The sequence below is a fragment of the Pelodiscus sinensis genome, chromosome 3, assembly GCF_049634645.1.
Source record: "Pelodiscus sinensis isolate JC-2024 chromosome 3, ASM4963464v1, whole genome shotgun sequence".
NCBI lineage: Eukaryota > Metazoa > Chordata > Testudines > Trionychidae > Pelodiscus > Pelodiscus sinensis.
This window is the reverse complement of record NC_134713.1, coordinates 67,549,168-67,572,281: the sequence shown is the minus strand read 5'-3', so window position 1 is coordinate 67,572,281 and position 23,114 is coordinate 67,549,168.

Sequence of the window (23,114 nt, the reverse complement as noted above, 5' to 3'; positions counted from 1 at the left end):
AATTCAGGATTTAAGCAATACACAGAAGGTAGACAAACGGACTCAGTTTAGAGGAATGGAGAGACAAGTGAGATAGGTGTTGTAGTCCAAATGATTCTGGTCACATATAGTAACGAAGGATAAGTGATGATGTATTTATTTCACCTTAATTTTATTGTAACGTGTTTCTATGTTGGTCAGTACTACAAGGGGCTCACTGGAATTTTTTTTATATTAACAGTAGTGCTGATGCCACATACTTCTTCTTTGAGGAACCCCGTTTAAAAAAAAAAGCCTTCAGGGCATATATCTAGAGATGGATTCCAATTCGAGGAAGCTATTTATAATGGTGTTTAAATAGTCATTATTCAAGAAGTTTTTCCATGATTTAAGCAAACTTTATTCATTCATTTCTAGTAGTCTGTTGCTATATTCAGCCAAATGAAACTAGTAATATTGGACTTGAGATTTTTTCCCTCTGATGTGCTTTGCTATAGATTTTCTTGTAATTTCTAAATCACCATTACTGGATAGTTCTCTAAGTGGAGTAATTGAACTTTAAATCACTGAAATGAAAAACACTTCTTATATATCTTCTGCACTATAACTGTGAGAGTTTGTGCATCTGTCTGTCCATCTCTGAGTTTGTTCAAGAACTCCTACTAAATGGTAAAAGCTAGGACCACCCAATTTGGTATGGAGCTTCTTCTTATCCTAACTTAAAGCAAGGGCAGGGTTTGTGCCAGGACAATGGAATGTGGGTGGTATGTAATTGTTTCTCATCAAACAGAAAGGGAAAGGTGTGATAACATGGACAATTATACTAAAAAATGATTACGGGGGTAGCAAACACAGGGACAATTATACCACAAAATGACCATAGTGGGGCAGTAAGCAACCCAGATCCAGGGAGAAGCCTCTGGTGGGAAGCACAACATCTGCCACCCTGGCTTGGCCCAGTGAGCAGCTGTTGCCAGCCGGCTGGCCAGCAATGTCCCCAACTCCCCTGGGCCATTCTCAGGGAGAAGCTGGTGGGTTTCCTAAGACCTAACCACATCAGACACACTATCACAAGCTCATTCATCTGCACATCTACTAATGTGGTATATACTATCTTCTGCCAGCGGTGCCCCTCTGCCATGTATATTGGCCAAACCAGACTGTCTCTATGTAAAAGAATAAATGGACACAAATCAGACATCAAGAATGGTAACATTGAAAAAAACAGTAAGAGAGCTCTTCAGTCACCCTGGACGTTCAGTAACAGACTTGAAAGTTGCCATACTTCAGCAAAAAGACAGATGTCAGCATGAAACTGCAGGGAATTTATATGCAAACATTACTCTGATAGACTGGGTCTGAATAGAGACTGTGAATGTCTAGTTTACTACGAAAATTAATCCCCCCCTTTCTGGTATTCACACCTTCTCATCAACTGTTGGGAGTTGGCCACACATACCCTGATTGAATAGACCTTGTTAGCACTGATCCTCTGCATAGCAACGTAATGCATCTATCTTTGCAGGTATAAATACCTACCAAACTGAAGTTTCTACTACATGCATCTGACAAAGTGGGCTCCAGCACATGAAAGCTTATGTCCAAATAAATAAGTTTAGTCTTTAAGGTGCCACAGGAATCCTCATTAATAGAGCCTCCCATAAATAAAGTGCCTGCTTGAAATATGCTCTTCTGCAGCTGTTGGCTCCCCACCAGCCTCTTCTACAACCTTTTAATGTTATATTCCATTTCTGGTTTCATTGTGGTTAGATGCAGCCCATTCTTCCCTGTATAGGCTCCTCCTTTCCCCAAATGTTCCCCAAGTTCTAATAAACCTGCAACTCTCCTCCCTACACTGTTGCTTTATCCACACACTGAAACCCTTTAGTTCTGCCTATCTACATGGCCCTAGGTGTGGAACTGGAAGTAATTTAAAGAATGCTACCCTGGGGGTTCCGGATTTTAACCTCTTAGGGTATGTCTACACTACCACCTTAGTTTGAGCTAGGGTAGTTAATGTAGGCAAATAAATATCCCGGGCTTCATTTGCATCTTGCCGGGTGCCGCCATTTTTAAAGCCCCGGTAGTTCGGACTCCATGCCCGCGGCTACATGCGGCTACACGCGGCACGGAATAGGTAGTTCGGATTAGGCTCTCTAATCCGAACTACCGGTACTCCTCGTGCAAGTAGATATCATTATGCCACTTAATTTCAAGAAATGCTTACTCTCCTTGGGTATGTCTACACTACCCCGTTAGTTCGAACTAGGAAGCCTAGTTCGAACTCCCTAGCTCGTGCCGCGTGTAGCCGCGCGGCACAGGGTTCGAACAAGCGTGGATTTAAAAATGGCGGAGCCCCGCTTATGCAAATGAAGCCCAGTAAATTCAAATCCCGGGCTTCATTTGCAATTGCGGTATGCCTACATTACCCCGCTAGTTCGAACTAGCGGGGTAGTGTAGACATACCCCTTGTGAATATGTGTCCCATATTTTGCAACTTAGATTTACATTTTTGAAGAAAGCGATCCCTCATATTTAGACAGCCATTTTAACTTTTTTTTGTAAGACATGATTTATGAAAGTATCTTGTTGTGTGTCAAAGGATCAAAGATAGCTCATTCTTCCAGTATAGTGCTGGCAGAGAGAGGGAAAGTAAAACTGTAATCTCAGTCTCAGACAGTTCAGTGCTGGCTTGAGGAATATTGATTTTTCTAATGATTTCTGTTGTCTCTGTTTTTTTGGTTTGGGTCATAAATTGAAGCATCACATTATCACTAGATATGTTGAGTTGCCGTAATTCCATGGCCAAATCATGTAAAGTGGACATCCAGTATCATAAGATTTCAAACCTGATGAATGATAAAGGTATGAGTTCAAGTGTCTTTACCCCATGACAGTGTATAGGCAGCAAAATGGGGCCACATAATTACCATCTCTCCCCAAGTTGGTATTCCTTAAGCATGGGGTGGGAGAGGAGTGTCAGAAGAGGACATAGCTGCAGAGCTCTCAATTTCTTGCTGGGACAGAGATCCATTATGCAATATTTATGCTCACTATGGTGTAGATTTAAACAGCTTCAAGTGTTCTACTCTGCCATCACACTACGGCAATCTATGCACATCCCTAAATGGAAATTGTCACTATTTGGAGTGGTGTTCACAATAACCTTAAAGGCATTTATCTATGCAATGTACTTGATCAAACACCGCAGAAGACTTATGCAGATGTTCTTTAACACAGCGGTCTCTCAATGGCTGAGTAGTAGGGTTGTCAACCCTCCGGGATTGATCTGGAGCAGTGGTCCCCAACCTTTTGAGGTTGTCGGGCGCCAGGGGGCGTGGCCGTTTGCCCGTCAGGCGCCAGGGGGCGGGGACACTTGCACTCCCGGGGGTGGCCACCCCCTTGCCACATGCCCGGGGGCAGGCCCCCCCCTTGCCATGCGCCCGGGGGCGGCCCCCCCCATAGCCACACGCCCGGGGGCAGGGCGCCCTCCAAGGGCCGCGCGCCCAGGGCCGGCGCTCCCCCCCCCCCCCGCCGAGTGCCGCGCGCCCGGGGCCGGCGCTCCCCCCCCGCCGAGTGCCGCGTGCCTGGCGCTCCCCCCCTCCTGCCGAGTGCCGCGCCCCCGGGGCCGGCGCTCCCCCCCGCCACGCGCCCAGGGCTGGCACCCACCCCCGCTGAGTGCCGCGCACCCGGCGCTCCCCCCACCAAGCGCGCTCCCCCCGCAAGCGCCCGTGCGCCGTGTGCCCGGGGCCAGGCCAGCCCCGAGCACCTTGCAGGTGCATTGAAATGCCCCCACGGGCGCCATTGCGCCCGCGGGCACCATGTCAGGGACCACGGGTCTGGAGTCATCTGTCTCTTGGTAACTAGTGAAAGCAATTCTGGAGATTTTAATAGGATATTTTAAGAAAATGACACTATGTTAGAAAAATCTCCCGGAATAGCTTCAGTCAGAGTTGGCAATCCTATTGAGTAGCCTTCATTGGCACCCCTCAAAAACTAATCAGACAGGTGACAAAAACTTAATCACACTCCATGAAAGTGATTACAGGGTAAATTGCTAAGGGTTAACCCTGAGACTTTTCATTCAGTAGTTCCTGACCCATTTTTCATGGACAAAAATGATCCTGTCAACAGAGGGCTCCTGAAATCCTACTAGTTTTATGCTAGTACCCCTCAAGTTTAGAGCGATAAAACAATGGGGATAGCTGGTGCCTTCAGGTAATAATTATGTCTTTTTCTTTAGGGTTACAGGTAGTAGATTCCACTGTGAAGGTGTGAATTTACAGGCATGGTTTCTACTACTAGATATAGTAGTGTGTGATCAACAAAAAATAAGGCTTATAACTAGAGTACAATGCCATGGAAGTTGTGTAATATAGCAAGGTAACAAAGAGAAACATAAAATTGATAAAAATCAGGCTGTGTTATTATAATACAGTATATGTGTATATGTGCCAAGTGCTATGGCATATGGTTAAGTACTAGTTAATTATAGACCCGTGGGAACTGTCACTATTGATTATAATGGCCTATTTAAATAATTAAAATATTAGATAATTAGAGATTAGAAAACTCCTATTTCAAAGTGAAAAAATGAAATATACCTTTCTATTATTTGTTTAAGAAAAACCCATCCTTATATATTAAGTAACTGGCCCTTGATGGGTGGCTGTCTTCAGCTCTGGAGTTAATAGCTTCACCGCAAAGCTTTTTGAGGCAATTAAAAATAGAACCCAGTTCACAGCACACAAGAAGCCCTTTGCAATTTTTTAAAAATGATAATTATTCCATGAAAATGCAGAAGTAAAGATCATCCATACAAATTATATTGAGACAACTAAATTAAATTTTAAAAAATCCCTCATTTGCTGATGAAAACCAAATTGGTTGCCGATAACATCAGGTAATTTAATTTAAAATCAAACAAAGGAAAGAAAACTATTACATAAAATCATTGATTCTGCAGCCTAGAAATACTACAACCTGAAGATTGCAATTCAGCTAATCATTCAAATAGCAAGGTGGGACTAAGGGGAAATTAGTAATGGTTTCCATTCACCCTCCCTCAACTATTATCACAGCTGGGTGTTCTGGTCAGTGAATTATATGAAAGCTACATAACAGCAGCCTCATTTTCTTGTACCACTGTGTGCTATAGGAAAGAGTACAATTAAGGTAATTCTTATCTGAACCCTGGTTCCCTTAGGCTGTGTCTATAGTGGCATGATTATGTGCAAAAGTGCCTGCTTTTGCGCAAAAACATGCTGCCTGTCTACACTGGCGGGGAGTTCTTGCGCAAGAACACTGATGTTCTAATGTGTGAAATCAGTGCTTCTTTTGCAAGAACTATGACGCTCCCGCTCAGGAATAAGTCCTCTTGCATACCTGTTCTTGCGCAAGAGGCCAGTGTAGACAGGCAACATGAATTTATTGCGCAAGAAAGCCTGATGGCTAAAATGGCCATCGGAGCTTTTTTGCGCAAGAGAGCATCTACATGCCAGTGTAGACGCTCTCTTGAGCAAATACTTTAATGCAAAAACTCTTGCGTTAAAAATATTTGCGCAAAATCTTGCCAATGTAGACGTAGCCTTAGGGTTTTCACTCTCACCCTTCAACAGAGCTCAGTTATTTTATAATAGAGGCAAACACACCATGAACACCTTAGGTAGTGCAAGGGTGGGGAAAATTACTTCAGACCTAAAGCCACCTGCTGCTAATAATAAATGTCAATGCACCTGAGTAGACAAGAGATGTCTGTATTCCTGCAGACTACTTGACTTCATTGTTTTATTCATGCAGTTGTTCAGAGAATTTTTTTCCATTGCTATTTGAACATGTTTTTGAGCAACATGTGACTGGCAACTAATAACAATTATAGTGAGTACTGGAAAAATCAATCTTGCGGTAAGTTCCCGGGGAAAAATTCTGGCTTTGCTGAAATCACTGGTGAAATCTACGTAGTCTTTAGTGGGACCAGGATTTCAGTCCAGGTATTTTTATTCCATCAGTCACATATATAGAAGACCATCTAGATTTAATCAAAGAACAACATGATTTTCCTCTGAAACAGGTAATGCAAGTTACTTGTATCATTTGTTTTGTATTCAGAGTAGAATGATGATATGGAGCTATAAGGGTAATTATGGTCTTAACTGACAGATGTCTGCCACCAGCTGCTGCACATTAGAACATATTATCAAGAGTGCCTAAGCTCACGGTTCATTGAGACACTTTTAAAAATACTCAGCAGCATAAAACTACCATACGTCAGCTTTTAAGTACTGTTTGTTACCTCTTGTTTCACATTATAATGTATATCAACAATGATATTTGATCTGCTTTGTTTCCAAATTTCCTCTTTGAAAATAACATGGTACCCATTTAATCTGTTTTTGTCTGTTTATAACAATTGAGTAAGAGCATAAGAGAAACCTGTGGAACTGGCCAGTTGCTCAGTGTCGTTTTTGAACACCTGCTGTTTTCTTGTCTTATGCCTATTTTCAAAATCAGGGCTGTTTTTAAAGAGTATAGAACGGTTTACCCTTTCATCAGTGTGCCATGCTAATGATATTTTTAAAAATGGCATGTCTTCAGGAGCAGTGTGTCTTCAGGACTAGAATTAGGAGCTGTAGCATTTGCTGACTCATCTGACACTCATCTATTTCAGGTTTGAAAAAATATCCACATTGTCTTTTTTGAATATCCATGAAAAAATAACAAATACTTTACTCTCCATCTTTCTAGACAGCAGGGTCCTTCAGATGCCAGGCTGAGAAGCCTGTATTCTACTCTTTGCTGTATAGAAACAGACAACCACCTGGAAGAATGTAATACTAGCAGCTCCAGTGTTCAAAGCTACATTACAAAACCACACAAGACATAAAGAAGCTGATTTTTTCCTAGTATTAGTAGAGGCACTTACAAGGACCCCTTATCCCTTTTGTGAGATTGCTGATCCTCCACTAGATGGTAGTGCTGATTTTTTTTGAAGAATCTTCATGAAAAGGGAAGTAAAGTATCTTTTGTACAATTAAGCTCACTTTAGCTATCACTGATGAAAAGATATACACACCTATGCAAGGTTAAAGTTGGGGACACAGAAATTGTCAGGGAAGGATTTTGGGAAGTGAAAGTAAAACTGAAAGGAGGGCACATACAAATATCTAAATGTCAAGATGAGAATGCTGTTATGGTAATGCATTAGGTTTCAGAGAGGTAGCTGTGTTAATGTTTCAGCAAAAACAACAAGGAGTCTGGTGGCACTTATAAGTATTACAATAAGTAATTTTCCCCTTTAGGAATTCTCACCTTCTTATCACTTTTGATAGTGGGCCACATCCACCTTGATTAAATTAACACTGATATAACACTCTCATCTCTGTATCCCTACCATCTGATCTTTAACTTTGTGAATATGATGAAGTTAGTTGCTACTCTTGAAAAATTATGCTTGTTGCTTTTATAGTAGTATCTGTTGAGTCTCTGCTAAGATCACAAATCTGTTGGGCTAACACTGAACAAAGACATGTTGAAAAACTAACCCTGCCTCAGAGAACTTATAGTCTAAATAGACAGGACAGGCAAAGGAAGGGAAAGTGGAAGCATTACTCCCCTTCTCCCCCCTCCTCCCGCCCGCTTTTCATGCATGGAACTTTGTCACAGAAGAATGCAATGTCCTTCCCATAATGAGTCTATGAGGGTGTGTCTAGACAGCACCCAAACTTGAAATAAGATACACAATTTGTATAGCACAAATTGCCTATCTTATTTCAATTTAATTTCAAAATAGCATATTTTGAAAATCAGCACATCTACACAGCACCAAATTTTGAAATAATGTGCTATTCTGAGACATCCCTTAACCCTCATGGACTCCACACATCACCAAATTTCAAAATGAGGGTTACAGGGATGCCAAAATAGTGCATCTGTTATTTCAAAATCTATCTTGAAATATCCTGAAATAGCCCCGCTGTGTAGATGTACCCTGACAGAGCAAGAAACTGAATCCAGATCTTCTTAGGCCCTCCAGTACCTTAACTTCAAGGCCATACTGTCTCTGGAATAAAAAAGGATCTAGATAAGTTTATGGAAAATAGATCTGTCAATGGCTATTATCCAAGATGGTCAAGGATGTAACCCTGTGCTTGTGGTAACCCTAAACCTCTGACTGCCAAAAGGTAGAAGATAATGACAGAGGTAGAGCTCTCTAAAATTGCCCGGTTCTATACTCTCCTCCTGAAGCTCTGGTATAAGCCACTGGGTAAGACAGAACACTAGGCCAGGTGGACCATTAATCTGACCTGATATGGCACATCTTATGTTCTCCCAGTGTAACTGTACAGACTATCCTTATGAACCTAATGACAAAGCACTTCTCACCACCACCACTACCACAGCCTCCAAGAATAATGAATAAATAATGCAAATTGTGTGGCAACTAAGAGCTAAGGTCACACAAGCAGAGGCCTAATGGCGTTTATACACATGATACATAATCAGATTTTTTTTAAAGTTCAGCAAACATTGTCATGGATTATTTGGAGATATCTTACACTTTGCCTAAATCTCCAGGCTTGCTGACATCCCTGACACTTTGTGAATGAGGCCTTTTTTATTTTCCCTTCATTTGTTTAGTTCTTTACCTAATTGATTTTCTGTGCTAATACACTAAAGGTCTGGAGAAGGCAGAGCCTCAGGTGTGACAGATGAAATAAGTTGCTCTTAGTCATTGCTTTTATCTTCCATGTCTAATGTGTTGGTTACAGCTGTGCAATTTAACAGCAAAATCAATACATCATTTGCTGTAGGTACCTGGAAGAATTTGGAAGCCTGCTGGTATTTTAACTGTTAGGTTTCCTCTGAAAGACTTTCCCGCCCCCTGAAATCAATTGTTGCAGAAGCACAAGAAAGTGTGTATGAGAGAGACAGAGAGAATCATTTACTATTCAGTTAGTTGACTAAATTATTGGAGGTTTGCCATTGGAACCATCCATTCATGTGGTTGAAATTTCACGTGGATAAAAGTACTGTCCATTGCATATATAGTGTTCAATTTATTATAACTAAATCCAAAGCTCTGTATGCAAAATGCAAGCCGTAAATAGGAAATTACTTGCATGGTAGTTACAATGAATGAGCAAAACCGATGTTTTGTTTGTGCATGCTGTCAGCTGACTTCATACAGCTGTGTTTTTTGCCCTAAAGGTTATTGCTTCCATACATTTCCATAATTTGCATGCACAGCTTAGGTGTCTGCTTTTGAAATTGTGGCCTTTTGAAGCTATAAATTGAGAACAAGCAGGTAAGGCTGCTAAAATATGGTTCAGCTAAATTAAAAGGCAAAGTGACAAATTGGTTATTCAACCTAGCATTAAGTCAATTTAACCCACTCCCATGTAGCATATTTTAGAATATTTTTATACACATCACTTTAGTATGTTTTTCTGTATCTGAACCTCACATTTGTCATGGTAGTGGAGTGTTATATCTTGGTGGGTTTTTTTTCTGACTAACGTAATTGTTTCTGTGATCCCTCGCACCACTGTATTTATTGCCATTTGTTAAGGAGAAGCTCAGGCACAAAAATTGTTCCCTAAATAATATGATTACATTATTATTGATTGATTTTTTTCTAGTTTGCCATAAGTGTACTCAATGTTGTACAGTAAGAGATTTGTGCCAAATAAATAACAGGTTATCTGCCCCCAAAGGCAGAATGTAACAGCACAATCCTACATGGTACTGAGTGCTTCCAGGGAGATATTGAACACCTTCGCCTCCCATTAGTTTTACCCTTTGACAGCTCAGATGATGCTTAGCAGTACTTGTCATGATGAGACCCAATTCACAAGTTGCTCAGTGGAACAACATTATCAGCGGACTTTAACTGCTGCACAGAAAATTATTTTTCTGAATTGCATCATCTTCTGATAAGCACTCAATGCCTAACAACATATTGCTAATTTAATTAAAGTTGATCAAAGTAGTATGGATACAATTAAAACTGACCTGAAACTTTGTCCAAGTATTAAAAATGAAACCAAAGCAGACATTGTTCCAAGTTTTAGAACTGTTCAGTGCTTCTCACTGATTTTTTCCCACTTCTGTACTTTCCTGATTCTGTATAAGAGTGGGAAGACCAAATACAACAAGAAAAAAATACTCTTTTCCAGGTCAAACCATTACCATTATTTATATTCATATGCACACAGCGGTCTTCACATTATCCAAACATATATGGAGCTATAGTACCTGCCCTGAACATACTATATTTTTAAAAAAAGGTAGTGGCACTCTTATGGAAATGTCTATTTTCCACCATATGCATATCCCAATTTTTCAGGCTCAAGAGGCTTGATAAAGCAGAATTGTTAAGGCTTTAATAATGCTTGTTATTTAAACTAAGCTTCTGCACTGAGTTTTGCTTATCACTAATTATGATGACTGACGTTTTGCAGTAATGTGGTACGAGTTCTACATGTGCATATCCTCAGCCACAATGTAACTAGGATAATTTACAGTAGCTGAGAATTTGCCCAGAGATTTTAAAGTCAGAAGGAATTATTATGATTTATTTTGATATGCTGATTAATATAGGCCACAGAATTTCACTTATTTCTGCATGAAGCTGAGAACTCCAGGATGAGCTAGAGTATGCCTTTTGGAAAGACATCTACTGCCAGTTTCGTTGTCAGTAATTTCTTTACTGTTATTTAAATTTAATGGAGTTTACAGTCAAACCTCTTTATTTTGTCTAATCAAAGTCTATTGGACAAAAAAGCATTGCAACCAGCTGGAATTGTGCATTTGCTTCTGCCAAGGTTGGCAGCACGCCCTGGGCATACCATGCAACTCACTCTAAGCCAGATGCTTCCCTTTATTGCAAAATATGGAGGCGGAACAAAGGAGTAAGGTAATAAAACACCAAAGAGTGATGTCTTCCAGCTGGGGAAGAAGAGCGTCATCTCTGTAGCATGCTTTTCCAAGTTCCATGGAAACTCCTTTACATGAAAACAATGTGGGTTAAGGCTCAGTGAGATTTGGGGAAATGGCTGGGTAAGGTGGGGTAGAATTGGGCAGCAGCTTCTCTACAAAGAAGAATATTTTGGTAGTACTTAGTGGCTTTTCATTGTGTTCTTTGTGGTAGCTGCTTGACCTGCAGTTAACAGAGTGATCTTTGTAAGAAGCCAATAGCAGCAGCATGACACCTGACATTGTAGTGCTGTTAGAAGTCAAGGGACAGTAGGGTATCTCAGTGATGTGCAGACAGAACAAAATTTTCTGTGTCCTTCTCAGGCTCTCCGTCAATATAAAGCCAGGCTGCAATAGCCTCTGAAAACTCCTTCACTGGAAGAGAAAATACAGCAGCAATTCCTAGTCCTATACAGATATTTTAGAGAAGTAATCCTATCTCTACAGCAAAGTTTCTGTAGAAGGAAAAGATGTGGCTCTCAGTAACTGTTAATAACCTTAACTTTTTGAAATTTCATTTCAGTTACCCAATTTTGAAACCAAATCCAAATGGAAGTGGTTTTTTTTCTATTTTCCACAGGTCCAGAGAGCTGGTTACTTACACACAAATACACACACACATTTTCACAGGTAAATGTTCCTGTATTTAGAATTGTGAGGAGGGATCATCAATAAGATGATAGCAGAAGCAACAACTGGGATATGGAAAAGGCAAGTGCACAGGATTAGAATCCATTTTTTCCTTAAGGTTCTCTGATAACTTACTGGCAACAATTTGGTAGGGCAGGTACCTTGTGTTTAATTTTTTTTCCTTTGATGGTGGATGAAGTAATATGGACTGGAAAAAGACAACTAAATGTACAAAGCTATAGACAGGAATCATGGTGGGTTGACCTAAGGTAGATCAATGGAATATTCATTAAGTGTCTGAATTTGCAATTCATCCCTATTCAGCAAACAACTTAAGCACACACATATCTTTTGCTGAACTGGAAACTAATCTGTGCCACTGGAGTCATGCAACTCAGATGGAAATATGTGAAGGATAAAAAAAGAACATCTTTACTAAGGCAGATGACTTAAACTGCAATTTGAAACTAAGCATTTGCCTGGCTCTGCCAATTAAAGATTCCCCTTTCATGTTTCCAGTCATTTAAAATTAATTTAATCTATCTATTCTGATGCTTTTCCTTGTACCCTGAGTACATGCATTGCTTTTTTATGCACTTTGTGCATTTTATAATTCTAAGCATAATTATTTTCCATTTCATTTTTGAATGGCTACTGGCCAAGAAATAGGGTCTCTAATTTGTCGTCTTCTGAAAACACACGCTCATGCCCACATCCTACTGTGACATATGCATGTCCAAAGGACAATTAAGGAAAACTGACAACACGTGTTTTTGTCATTTGCAAGAAAATCTGGGGAAAACCACCCCCCTGTAACTGGAACTTGCGGTAATGCTGTAAAATTCATGGAAAGAACATCTTAGAAGCCTGGTCAATCCTTCCTACTAACTATTGTTCGGACAGAAGTCTTTAGTACTTTCAGAAAGCAAAACAAAAAGAACCAGATAATAAAAACCTATGCAAATGAACCCAGATTTTTAAAAGTTTCCACCCCACATCCTTTAACCTACCTTGATGATTTTGTCACAGATTTTTTTTTGTACTAGAAATGAGGAAATAATGGAAACATATCTCCACAAATACTCATTCAAACATGAAAGAATTTCTATTTGATCATAATTGGGACCTCTTTAAACACTTGGATGTTGACAGAAAGCGAACACAATCTTCCCTAATGCAAATAAGTGGGAGAAGCTAATTTTAAGCTTAAACATGTGCCAAAAGCAAATTTCAGATTGTTCATTTGATTGTAATACACTTGCTTCATGCTGTGCTGGTTTGTTAGATGAGTCATCCAATATGGGAAGAGCAACAATACCAGAGAAATCTTATAGCTAACCAATACAGCATATGTTGAGAACTGTGACTATTCACTGCACATAGTTTTGCAAGAGCAAAGCAGTTCTTTTATTTTTAAAAGCTTCTAAAAACTCTGTGCTTTGATGATCTAGTGCTCAGTTTAATAAATGTAATATAATAGTTTTTAAAAAAGAAACCCCAACAAAAATAGCCTCCTTTGAGTTGCAGACTTTTCCTTTCAAACCAAAGTATTCTTTTTACTCTCCCTCAAGCCACTACTGGCTTCCCATGGAGAGCTGAAATCACCAGGTTTCAAAAATCAGATGGCTAGTTTTCTGTACTTTAAAGAAGTTTCAGTTAAGTTACACGGCAGTTAAATTTTCACAGCAGGTGTATTGTTTCAGCTTGAGGCAAGCTCTTGCAATCTAACAGTCCAGACTTCTGTCCAAAGAAGTACCATGATCAGATATTTTTTAAAAAATAAATAAATAGTAAAAGAATGAATATATTTCAGTGTCATACAACCCTCTTGGGTCAAATTCAACTTCTATGCTGGTTTTCACTTGGCAAGCCCACAAATCTCCCCAAGGGAAGAATTCAGCCTGCAATGTTCAAGACTTTCTATCGGTATCAGTTAAACTGATGTCTCATGTGTTCACACTTTAGCAGAAAAAAATAAAGGCCACTGAACTGGGTTATTCAGAAAGTCTACTTACATGAAACTAAAACACAAAGTGCACTTGGGATAAAATCAGGCTCCACTTAAGTCAAAGAAGCTTTGCCCTTGGTTTCCTACAAACCAACCAACCAACTATCCTTCATGATTTTTTAATCCTATGGATCCCATTGTCAGAGAGAATGAAACTTCAACTCCATATGCATTGTTTGCAGCAATAAAATGCAGAGGACAAGACCTTTTGGACCTTTTGGTTAGCTTCCTAATGTTAATGTTATGTACACTTTCAACAGGTTTTGTATCAATACCAAATAAGATACTTGTCCCTGATGTAAGTAAGAAATTGAATATTTGAATATTAATGTAAACAATATAATAAAGTTTACTATATACTCATTTTCCCCAGCATTAGCGATTGGAAAATCTTTTAAAAAAGATGAAGGGAAGAGTTTTTTAAATGGTTAAAATTTTTTGAACCGTTTTTTCTTAAATTTTGCATTTTTTTGTGTGAGAGGAAGGGAAGGAGCTCATTTTTTGAGGAAGAACGGCTCTTGCGCAAGAAGGGGGTTTTGCACAAAAAGGAGCCGTCTACACAGCTCCTTTATGTGCAAAAGCCTCTTGTACAAAAACAGCTGCTCATTAATTATGCAAATGAAGTGTGGCAATATTCTACGCCAAGCTTCACTTGCATAAGCAAGAAAGCTACAGTGTAAACATAGCCTGACTAACTAACTATATAGTTTCATGAGCTTTCATGGGCTAAACTTACTGCTTCAGATAAGATGAGCTTGAGTGAAAGAAAAAAGGAGGATCTTCAGAATAAGAAGGGAGAGAGAGGAAAAAATTGTAGCCCCAGTGCTAATGAGGCTAATTTAATTGAGTGGGCTGGAAGTGTTCCATACTTAGCGTTTGTTGTCAATGGGGTGTTGAATGTAAGGAAAGCTGGTTTTATAATATATCATCCAGTTCAAGTCTTTGATCTGGCCCAAGGGAAACAGTGTCAAATTTGCATATGAAGGTCAGTTCCACACTCTCTCTCTGCAGTTGGCTTGTGAAATTCCTTTATAGAAGAATGGCTATTTTCAAGTCCATTAATGAGTGCCCAGGCAGGTTAAAATGTTCCCCTACAGGTTTCTCTGTGTTACCTAATGCCTGTTTTGTGCCCATTAATCCTCTGTCATAGAGACTGTCCAGTTTGGCCAATATACATGGCAAAGGGACATTGCAAACTAATGTGTCCAAAAAAACCAGAAGTTGAAGTGATGGTTGAGATGAGCAGGTGTCCTGAGGAGTGAGACTTTTGGATGAGATCAGGACATATTAAATCTTAATATAATTATCAAACTAGACTATTCATATAAAATGTATCTCTGCACAGAGACATGTAAACTTAGGCCCCTCATTCTTTTCATATTTGCCCTTATATTATACAATCTATAGTCAAATTTTGGCCTATTTTCTGATCTATATAAGGTGTTAAGGATGGCACAACAACTTATTATCAGAGCAACTTCTTCCAACTGAGTATGAAATTTTCTGTTAACTACGTTCCATTTGCTTTTGATCCCACCCTCCATTTATTCCATTTTTCTTTCTATCATCTACCATTTCTTTTTCAGTCAGTTCCACCTCTTCATCCTCTGCCTCTTCTTCTCCTTGATTTAAAGGTCTTTTCCTTTTTTCAGTTTCTCTCTTTTCTTTTCCCAATGATCTTTCCCTCTTTTCTAAGTATCTTAACCTCTTGTGCCTGTCTCAAACCATTACTTTTATTTTCTAAGCTATCCTCCAAGCTTTCAATCACTCCTCGGCCTACACACAGGGACAGGAGGATTGTCCACACTAGGCTAGCCCTTCTCACAATGCAGACTATTGATTAGGGAATCTGAAAGAGATGAAATTTTGCTGTAGTCATGTCATAGCAAAGTGCAAGCCAAACACAGGTGGCCAACAGTGGTCTGCTCAATGGTGGCAACTGGACGTCTGTCTGCTTTTGCTTGTGAGAGGGAGATTCAGTACTTTATAGACCAGCCTCTGGAATTAATTGTTCAGGAAGTCAAAGAAAGGTCAAAAAGGACCAAAAAGGAGAATGCTAATGCCTCCACACCATATCCAGGCCAAGAAGGCCTGTAGGTTTACGTGCCAAAATTGTATTATTGTATTATTGTTATTATTTTAAACTAACACTTGCTTCTTACTTCCTTAGTCTTATTACTCTGGGGAAAAAATTCTGAACTTTACTTCATTACATTTTAATGGGGGAACTGAAACCCTTTTACCAAACATGTTGTCTAGATCTACATTCAGCAACTTCTGGAGCTATTTTATGACCTTTTGCAAAAGATGATATGAAAATTGATGGTGGAGAAAGATCCCTCCATTTCCAGAATGTTTGTTGGTAAGAGAGTAGGTAGTGTAATGTGGGAGATTCATCAGTGACTATGCATAGCAATGCTATGTGTACTACAAGAGAATAGCAGAATGTGCAATAACAGTAGGCTGGTTTTCCAGTGGATTGCTAATAGTTTGACCGGTTCAGTTTAAATAATAAAGCCTGGAAAATTATTGAAGGCATAGCTTGCTTTTATCAACGGACAATAGATTATTAGAACAACAGTACTGCAGTTATAACAGTAAATTCTCTCCTTTAACCCCCTGCTGCATCCACACTCACTAAATCAATGCCCCATGTTATATCTTGTTGCTACTCTGGCTATTATTGTTTAAAAACCCTAGACTGAAACATGTATTTTGCTTTTTTACCTCAAGATTTTATTTTGCTGATGACTGGGGAAAAAATAAGTACAAAATCTGTGCTAAACTAAAATTATACTGCCTTCACTTTTAACACAGAAAATCAATAAAAAAGCAACCAACCAACAAAATGAAACAAACGAACAAACAAAAAAAACCCTCCCCAAATAGACAGCACCTAGTGAATAATAACTTTATTTCTGTATAGCTCAGGGGGGTTGCAAAGAGAGTGTGAAAAGTTCATTATTATCAGCCAGAAAAAAAAAGAGCGAATGCTAAGAAGAAAGAAGCATATATCCTACTGGGATTTCTCTCAGACTACATAATTTGCATGAAGGGCGCCACATCAAACGTTTTGGGTGCCCTTTTTCAAATATTAATGTGAAGCTTGTTTTAAGTTCTCTCTTGACTTTGTGCCACCTTGTATCAAAGGAAGTTAAAAGTAGGACTTGGGAGGAAAAAAACATTTTTTCCAACTGTTTCAACACTTAGTAAAATTCTTTCTGCATTTGATCAGTTCTTCCTCAAACTTTTGACAAATAGGCACATTTTAGCAGCCTGAACATTTTTTATCACAATCTTCTTGCAATTCACTACTCTTTGGCATGTTAAAACATCCCACAGAGGGTGATGAAGTGGGAGAAGTACTATTACTGACCCAGGAGGAGTACTTATGCTCAGAGTTTAGCAATTAAATCATCTTCCCACCAATCTCTAAATCTGTGTGTTTTAAAAATAAAAGCTGGATTATACTCTTAAAGGCAACCTCTACAAGAATCCCAGGTATTTAAATCATTTCAACACACAAATAGATGGAGACAATTCCCCTTTATTGCTACCACCCCCACCAAAGAAGGCAAAATGCCTCAGCAGAAATGACAGAAAAAGATATTACTGGCCAGCAAATTGAATATCTAGGAACTCCTCTTGGAAATAAAAGGTATTATGATCAAATAAATATGTTATATTCATGGTGTACCCATGTAAAATATTCATTCTGGAAGGTTGCAACATAACATAATTGTATTTCTTAAGAGTTCAGAATGACAACACAGAGGATCCCAGACCTAGAGAGAGATAAAGCAGGCTATGTCCTAACTCCAGAGTGACACAGCTTACCCTACCTTACTATAGACTGGATTCTTCCACTTTACTGCTGCAAAGCTCAGATCACACATTTCCTTACAAAGCCCCCATGCTGCAGGAATTAGGAAAAAATCCTAATTCTCTAAAGTGACTTCTTACAAATTAAATAATTTCAGTACAATACACACATGTATACACACAAATAATTGGACTTTCCAAATCTGAGACTCCCTGTTCCAGCAACATATGTGGTCTGCAGGGTGCAGGGTGCCAGATCAGAGAGGTCCAACCTATATTAGGAATTGAAACTGAAATTATGGAAATAGATTTTGGAGCAATGTCTGTCGTCAACTATCTCTTAACCAAAGTAGATGGCTTCAGCAAAATTAGAACTGAATGCAAAATTAAGTGGTGATTAAGAAAAATAGACAATGATAATCCTCAGAATTAAAGTCTTTCAAGAAAATCTTGGGGAAATGAAGACCATTGCTTTGTGACAGAATATGGAAAAGGAATACTTAAATCCCAATTGAAGCAATCACTGAGAGGACACAAAATAGCAAAATTAGGTCGCACATTCAGAGAGACTACAGTATTTTCTTCAGAAGGAACTTGGAATGCTGTCAGAAATAAAAGAAATCCTTTGCTTAGTTCATAATACACTGATCTTTTAAGGGTAACTCTTTTTGGACTTATGCCACTATGGTATTAAAAAGTAGTGGAGCTAATTTCTTGTCCACCATAGAAGTAGCAAAGTCGTTGTCATTTAGTTTTAATTATTTTTTCTTTTTAAAAAAATGAAATTTAACCCAGTAAAGAGCTTGTTTGTGTTTGTGAATCAGTTAGAAAACTGGAAAGTGGGAAAACGGTAATTTTTTTAACTGAAGCATTTTGAATGAAGCATTTTGTGTTTTGTTTTGTTTGAAGTTTATCACAGGAAAAAAAAAATCTTCCAGTGGCCCTTCTAGGCTGCAAATGGCAAATTGGAGCTAAAGGAGATACAAGGCTCCCTAGCTGTTGCGCCTGTAGATAAACTAACCAGAGCAGCCTACGAGCAGCTTTCTTGGCGTGGGTGCATGGACCACTTTGATAAACACTGCAATAACAAGATGAAAACAAATATATAATCATGAAAAGTTGTACAAATGTGGGTTTTCTCACAGAGGAGTGTGATCTGGCCCTTTATAACTAGGGATGTAGCATGATGGTTTCCCGTCACATACAAAGTATCAACTTTTGATTTCAGTGCGGCTGTGTCCAGGTAACTGAAGTCAAGACTTGCCCCCAATTTAATTGTTATTTTCATTTTAACTCTGGATTTCAAGAGGTGATTTCCTTTGATCTTTTTTCAACTACTACAAGTTAAATTATATGGGCATGCAATATATTCACTAGGGTTAAGGATATAAACTTCTACATGAAGAAATATAATATATGGGTAAAGAATCCGCTAAAGACTAAGGCTATGTCTAAACTACATTCCTCTTTTAAAAGAGGAATGTAAATGAAGCCAAAAATTCAAATGAAGCATGGATTTACAAATCTCGTGCTTCATTTGCATAATCACGCGACAGTGCTTTTTTGAAAAAGGTTTTTGAAAAAGAAACCACAGTCTAGACAGGGTTCTTTAAAAACCCACCCCTCCTTTTTCAAAAGAACCCATACTCCTGAAAAAATGAGGTGTACAGGTTCTTTCGAAAAAGGTTTTTTTTTTCAAAAGAACCCCATCTAGACAGCAGTTTCTTTTTCAAAAAAGAAAGTTTCTTTTTTGAAAAGTGGTAGAAATGTAGCCGTGTTAGTCTGGTGCAGCTGAAACAAGAAACAGGACTGTGTAGCACTTTCTCGTGTGATTACGCAAATGAAGTGCAAGATTTGTAAATCCGAGCTTCATTTGAATTTTTGATGGGCTTTATTTACATTCCTCTTTTGAAATAGGAATGTAGTTTAGACGTGCCCTAATATAATTTACTATGTAGTATATAGAATGAACGGGTTGGTTATGTCCGCTTTGCTCAGAAATAAAGGATTAATATTGAATAATAAGGTCTAATTCTGCTTTTATTTATACTGATGTAAACTTGTAGCGACTCTGCAGAAATGGAGTTACACTACTCACTGCTGAAAATAAAAGCAGAAGGGGATGGATAAGACTCATTAAGTCATTTGGTCCATTTAGTGCCAAGAAAGTGCTTAGTTCATAATGCAAGTATTCAGTACAACCAAGTAGTACGGTCTGAGAACTTGAAGCATAAAACAGGACTAGCACTTTAAAGACTAACAAGATGGTTTATTAGGTGATGAGCTTTGTGGGCCAGACCCACTTCCTCAGATCAAATAGTGGAAGAAAATTGGCACAACCATATATACCAAAGGATACAATAAAAAAATGAACACATATGAAAAAGACAAATCAAATTTCAGAACAGAAGGGGGATGAGGAGGAGAGGTAAGTGTCTGTGAGCTAATGATAGAGGTGATAATTGGGGAAGCTATCTTTGTAATGGGTAAGATAATTAATGTCTTTGTTTAGACCTAGGTGATAAGTGTTGAATTTAAGTGTGAATGACAGTTCAGAGGAAATATTGGGTCTTTTCTATTAAATACACAAGAAGGGTAAGGCAATATCTTTTATTGGACCAATTTATGTTGGTGAAAAAGACATGATTTCAAGCTTTCACTGAGTTCTTCCTCTGAAGAAGAATTAATTCATTAATTTGTGCATAGGCCTGGAGATCATTTGTTTTCATTTTCATGATTCTATGTTATAGAATAGCTAGTTGATGTCATCTGCAAAGTCAAGGTCTTCTAACTTCAGTGTGAAAGTCCACTGTATGCCCTTGGTTCTGTGGTCTTTCTCATTACCTGGCCTACTACCAGTAAAAAGATCCTAGGAGACATAAGATATCTGTCTGATGCTTGTTGTAGCCTTGAGTGGCTTAGTCGGTTTGTTGCTATGTATTACCTGGCATGTTACATTTTCATAGAAGCTGTGAATGATGTTCACAAATTTCTGAGGGATTACATAGCCGTATAACAGCTTTCATAAAACTGTTCTATCCACTGTATCAAAGGCTTTTTGGGAATTTATAAACTTCATATAAAGCAGTGACTGCCATTCAATTGACAGTTTTATGATGATATGTAAGCTTACAATTTGATCTATGCATGATTTTCTTATCTGAACCTTGCCTGCTCTTGTTGCAACCTTGAATCTGCCTCTTTATTTTGTCTAGTAATATGCATACGAGTTATATGCACACAAAGAAAAATCCTTCTTACAAGAAGCTCTGAGGAGGGATCTGATTACAAATTCTTTTCCACTTGTTTGTTACTTTACATCTGGATGTTATGGATCCGATTGAGAGAGCATTGAGCACCAGAAGTAGTTTAGCTGGGATTCAGGTTACTATTTTTATCTGATGTTCTTCATCCTGAGCAAATATCAGAGTTGTGCAAGCTTTTAAGCAAACTTCTATCCTGTCACTGAAAGCAACATGATGTTTAAATCCTCTATTTTCAGTTTGAATTAATTTTATTCCAAGTAATCCACCTGGTTTTATTATCACAAGTAAATCAGTATAGCCTGTCTGTGTCACCTACAGAATAAAAGCTATTACCCACCTTGTTTCAGTAAATCTGTGTTATTCTACTTGTAGAAGCCCAAGTTTTTTGGTCCATTTTTTTATTTTTAATATTCTTGGAATGTGTTGGTTTAAATGTGTATGGTCTCCATCTATGCCTTTGGTATCTTAAGAACTTGGATACCAGAGAAAAACCTGTAGTTCACTCAACTATAGAAGCCTATGGGAGAAAATTGCATCAGAGAGATTGAACAAGGAAGGGTAGGGACTTTTTGCTTCTCTAGCACATTCTGCTGTATTGAGATTCCAAATCTGAATTCAGCCACTTTACCAGATAGTACAATGAAAAGGGAAGACCCTGCACAGTTCCATTTAAGTTTCTATTGCTTCCCCCCACTTTTTTTTAAGATTTCTTCCACTATCTATTGATTCAAATAAGGCTACTTGTTTAACAGAACAAGAATAACCTCAGGTTGCTGTGGGGGGAGATCTGGCCTGGATATTAGGAAAATCTATTTCACTAGGAGGGTTGTGAAGTACTGGAATGATTGCTTAGGGAGGTGGTAGAATCTCCATACCTAGATGATTTAAAGGTAAGTCTTGACAAAGCCCTGGCTGGAATGATTTACTTGGGGTTGGTCCTGCTTCGAGCAGGGCGTTGGACTAGATGACCTGAAGTTTCTTCCAAACCTAATTTTCTATGATTCTATTATTCTACTTGGGGTTAATAGAATTTCAGATGTTCATCTAGCACATTTTAAGTTTGCTTTTCTAACTTCCATGTATCTGACAGTACAATCAGGAATCAATATTCATCTGAAGCTAATATAGTGATTAACCATCCTTTTTCCTTCTTTTTGTTTAATTTTCCTTTATATTGTCTGCTTGTTACCTTGATTTAGTGCTAGCTTCAAACAAAGATAAACAGAGTAATGGGATCACTGTTGTGGCATGTTACAGCCCATTCATCTTCAGGTTACATGTTTTCCCAGTTTAATCAAGCTTTAATATTCAATCACCTGGCTATTTATGGATTATATTTAACCTCAACACAAAGAACCATTGCACTATAAGATAATAGGCTGTGTCAACTTTTGGCTAAAGATTTACAATGTATACATGTTATGTAGCAATGTAATATAACATGTTTTAGTTTCTTTTAGCTTGAAATATTATTAGTTTTAGAATAGACTTTTTTAGAAGTATCTCAATAACTCCATAATTTCCTTTATTAACATCTAAGATTTTATTTTGTAAAGTGTAGCTGTCATAAAAAATCAATATTCAGTACATTCAAAAGAAGGTACTAAACAGTCTTGTTTTATTAAAAAAACTCACGGTCATCTGATGTACAAAGTATTAGAACACTTAGCAAGCATTAGCTCTTAAGGTTCTTGTACCTCCAGGCTGAAACTCACGGTATCTGAAAGATGGGAAAACTGCTTCAGGGAAAATGCATAAGAACAATCTTACTCATCTGAACCAGAAGTGAAACTTTCAAAGTTTCCGACAAATCATGAAATATTCAACGCCTCCACCCAAGAAATATGTGCATGTAAGTACATACTGTGTGTACAATGCATTGATTGTCCCATCTCTATAGAATAAACTGATAGCTTTTCTTCCAAAAGAGACAATTCTTTTCAGACCTAATATTTTTCACTTCTCGGCCAGTATTTAGATGATCAGACCCTTTACTTTTTAATAAAATCCTAAGTGCCCTAGTGTCAGCTTTGGCTTCAATTTGCTACACCTTTTGTATCTACCTTGAGTGTACATTGTGAAATGAAGCCAGGGAATTTGCATTTTACTATAGGACCTAGGGTTCTACTACTTGGCATAGTGGTAGGAAAAAAGCTCTAAATACATCATGACTAGAAGGTTGAAAAGTAGCTTTGAATCTCTGAATACTAGAATTATCATGTAGAATCACTATGACCTCAGATTTATTCCTGTCTGATTAAAATAGCTCACCTATTGTTAAACACACCTCTTGCATTATTTTAGAATTTGAAGTATTAAAAATAACAGTCTTTTAAGAGTCAATTAATGACAACAGTCCAGTTTCTCATAGGCTTTGCTGACAATTAATGGACCTGTATTGCCCCACCTCTTCAACTCAGAATGAGTTACATATA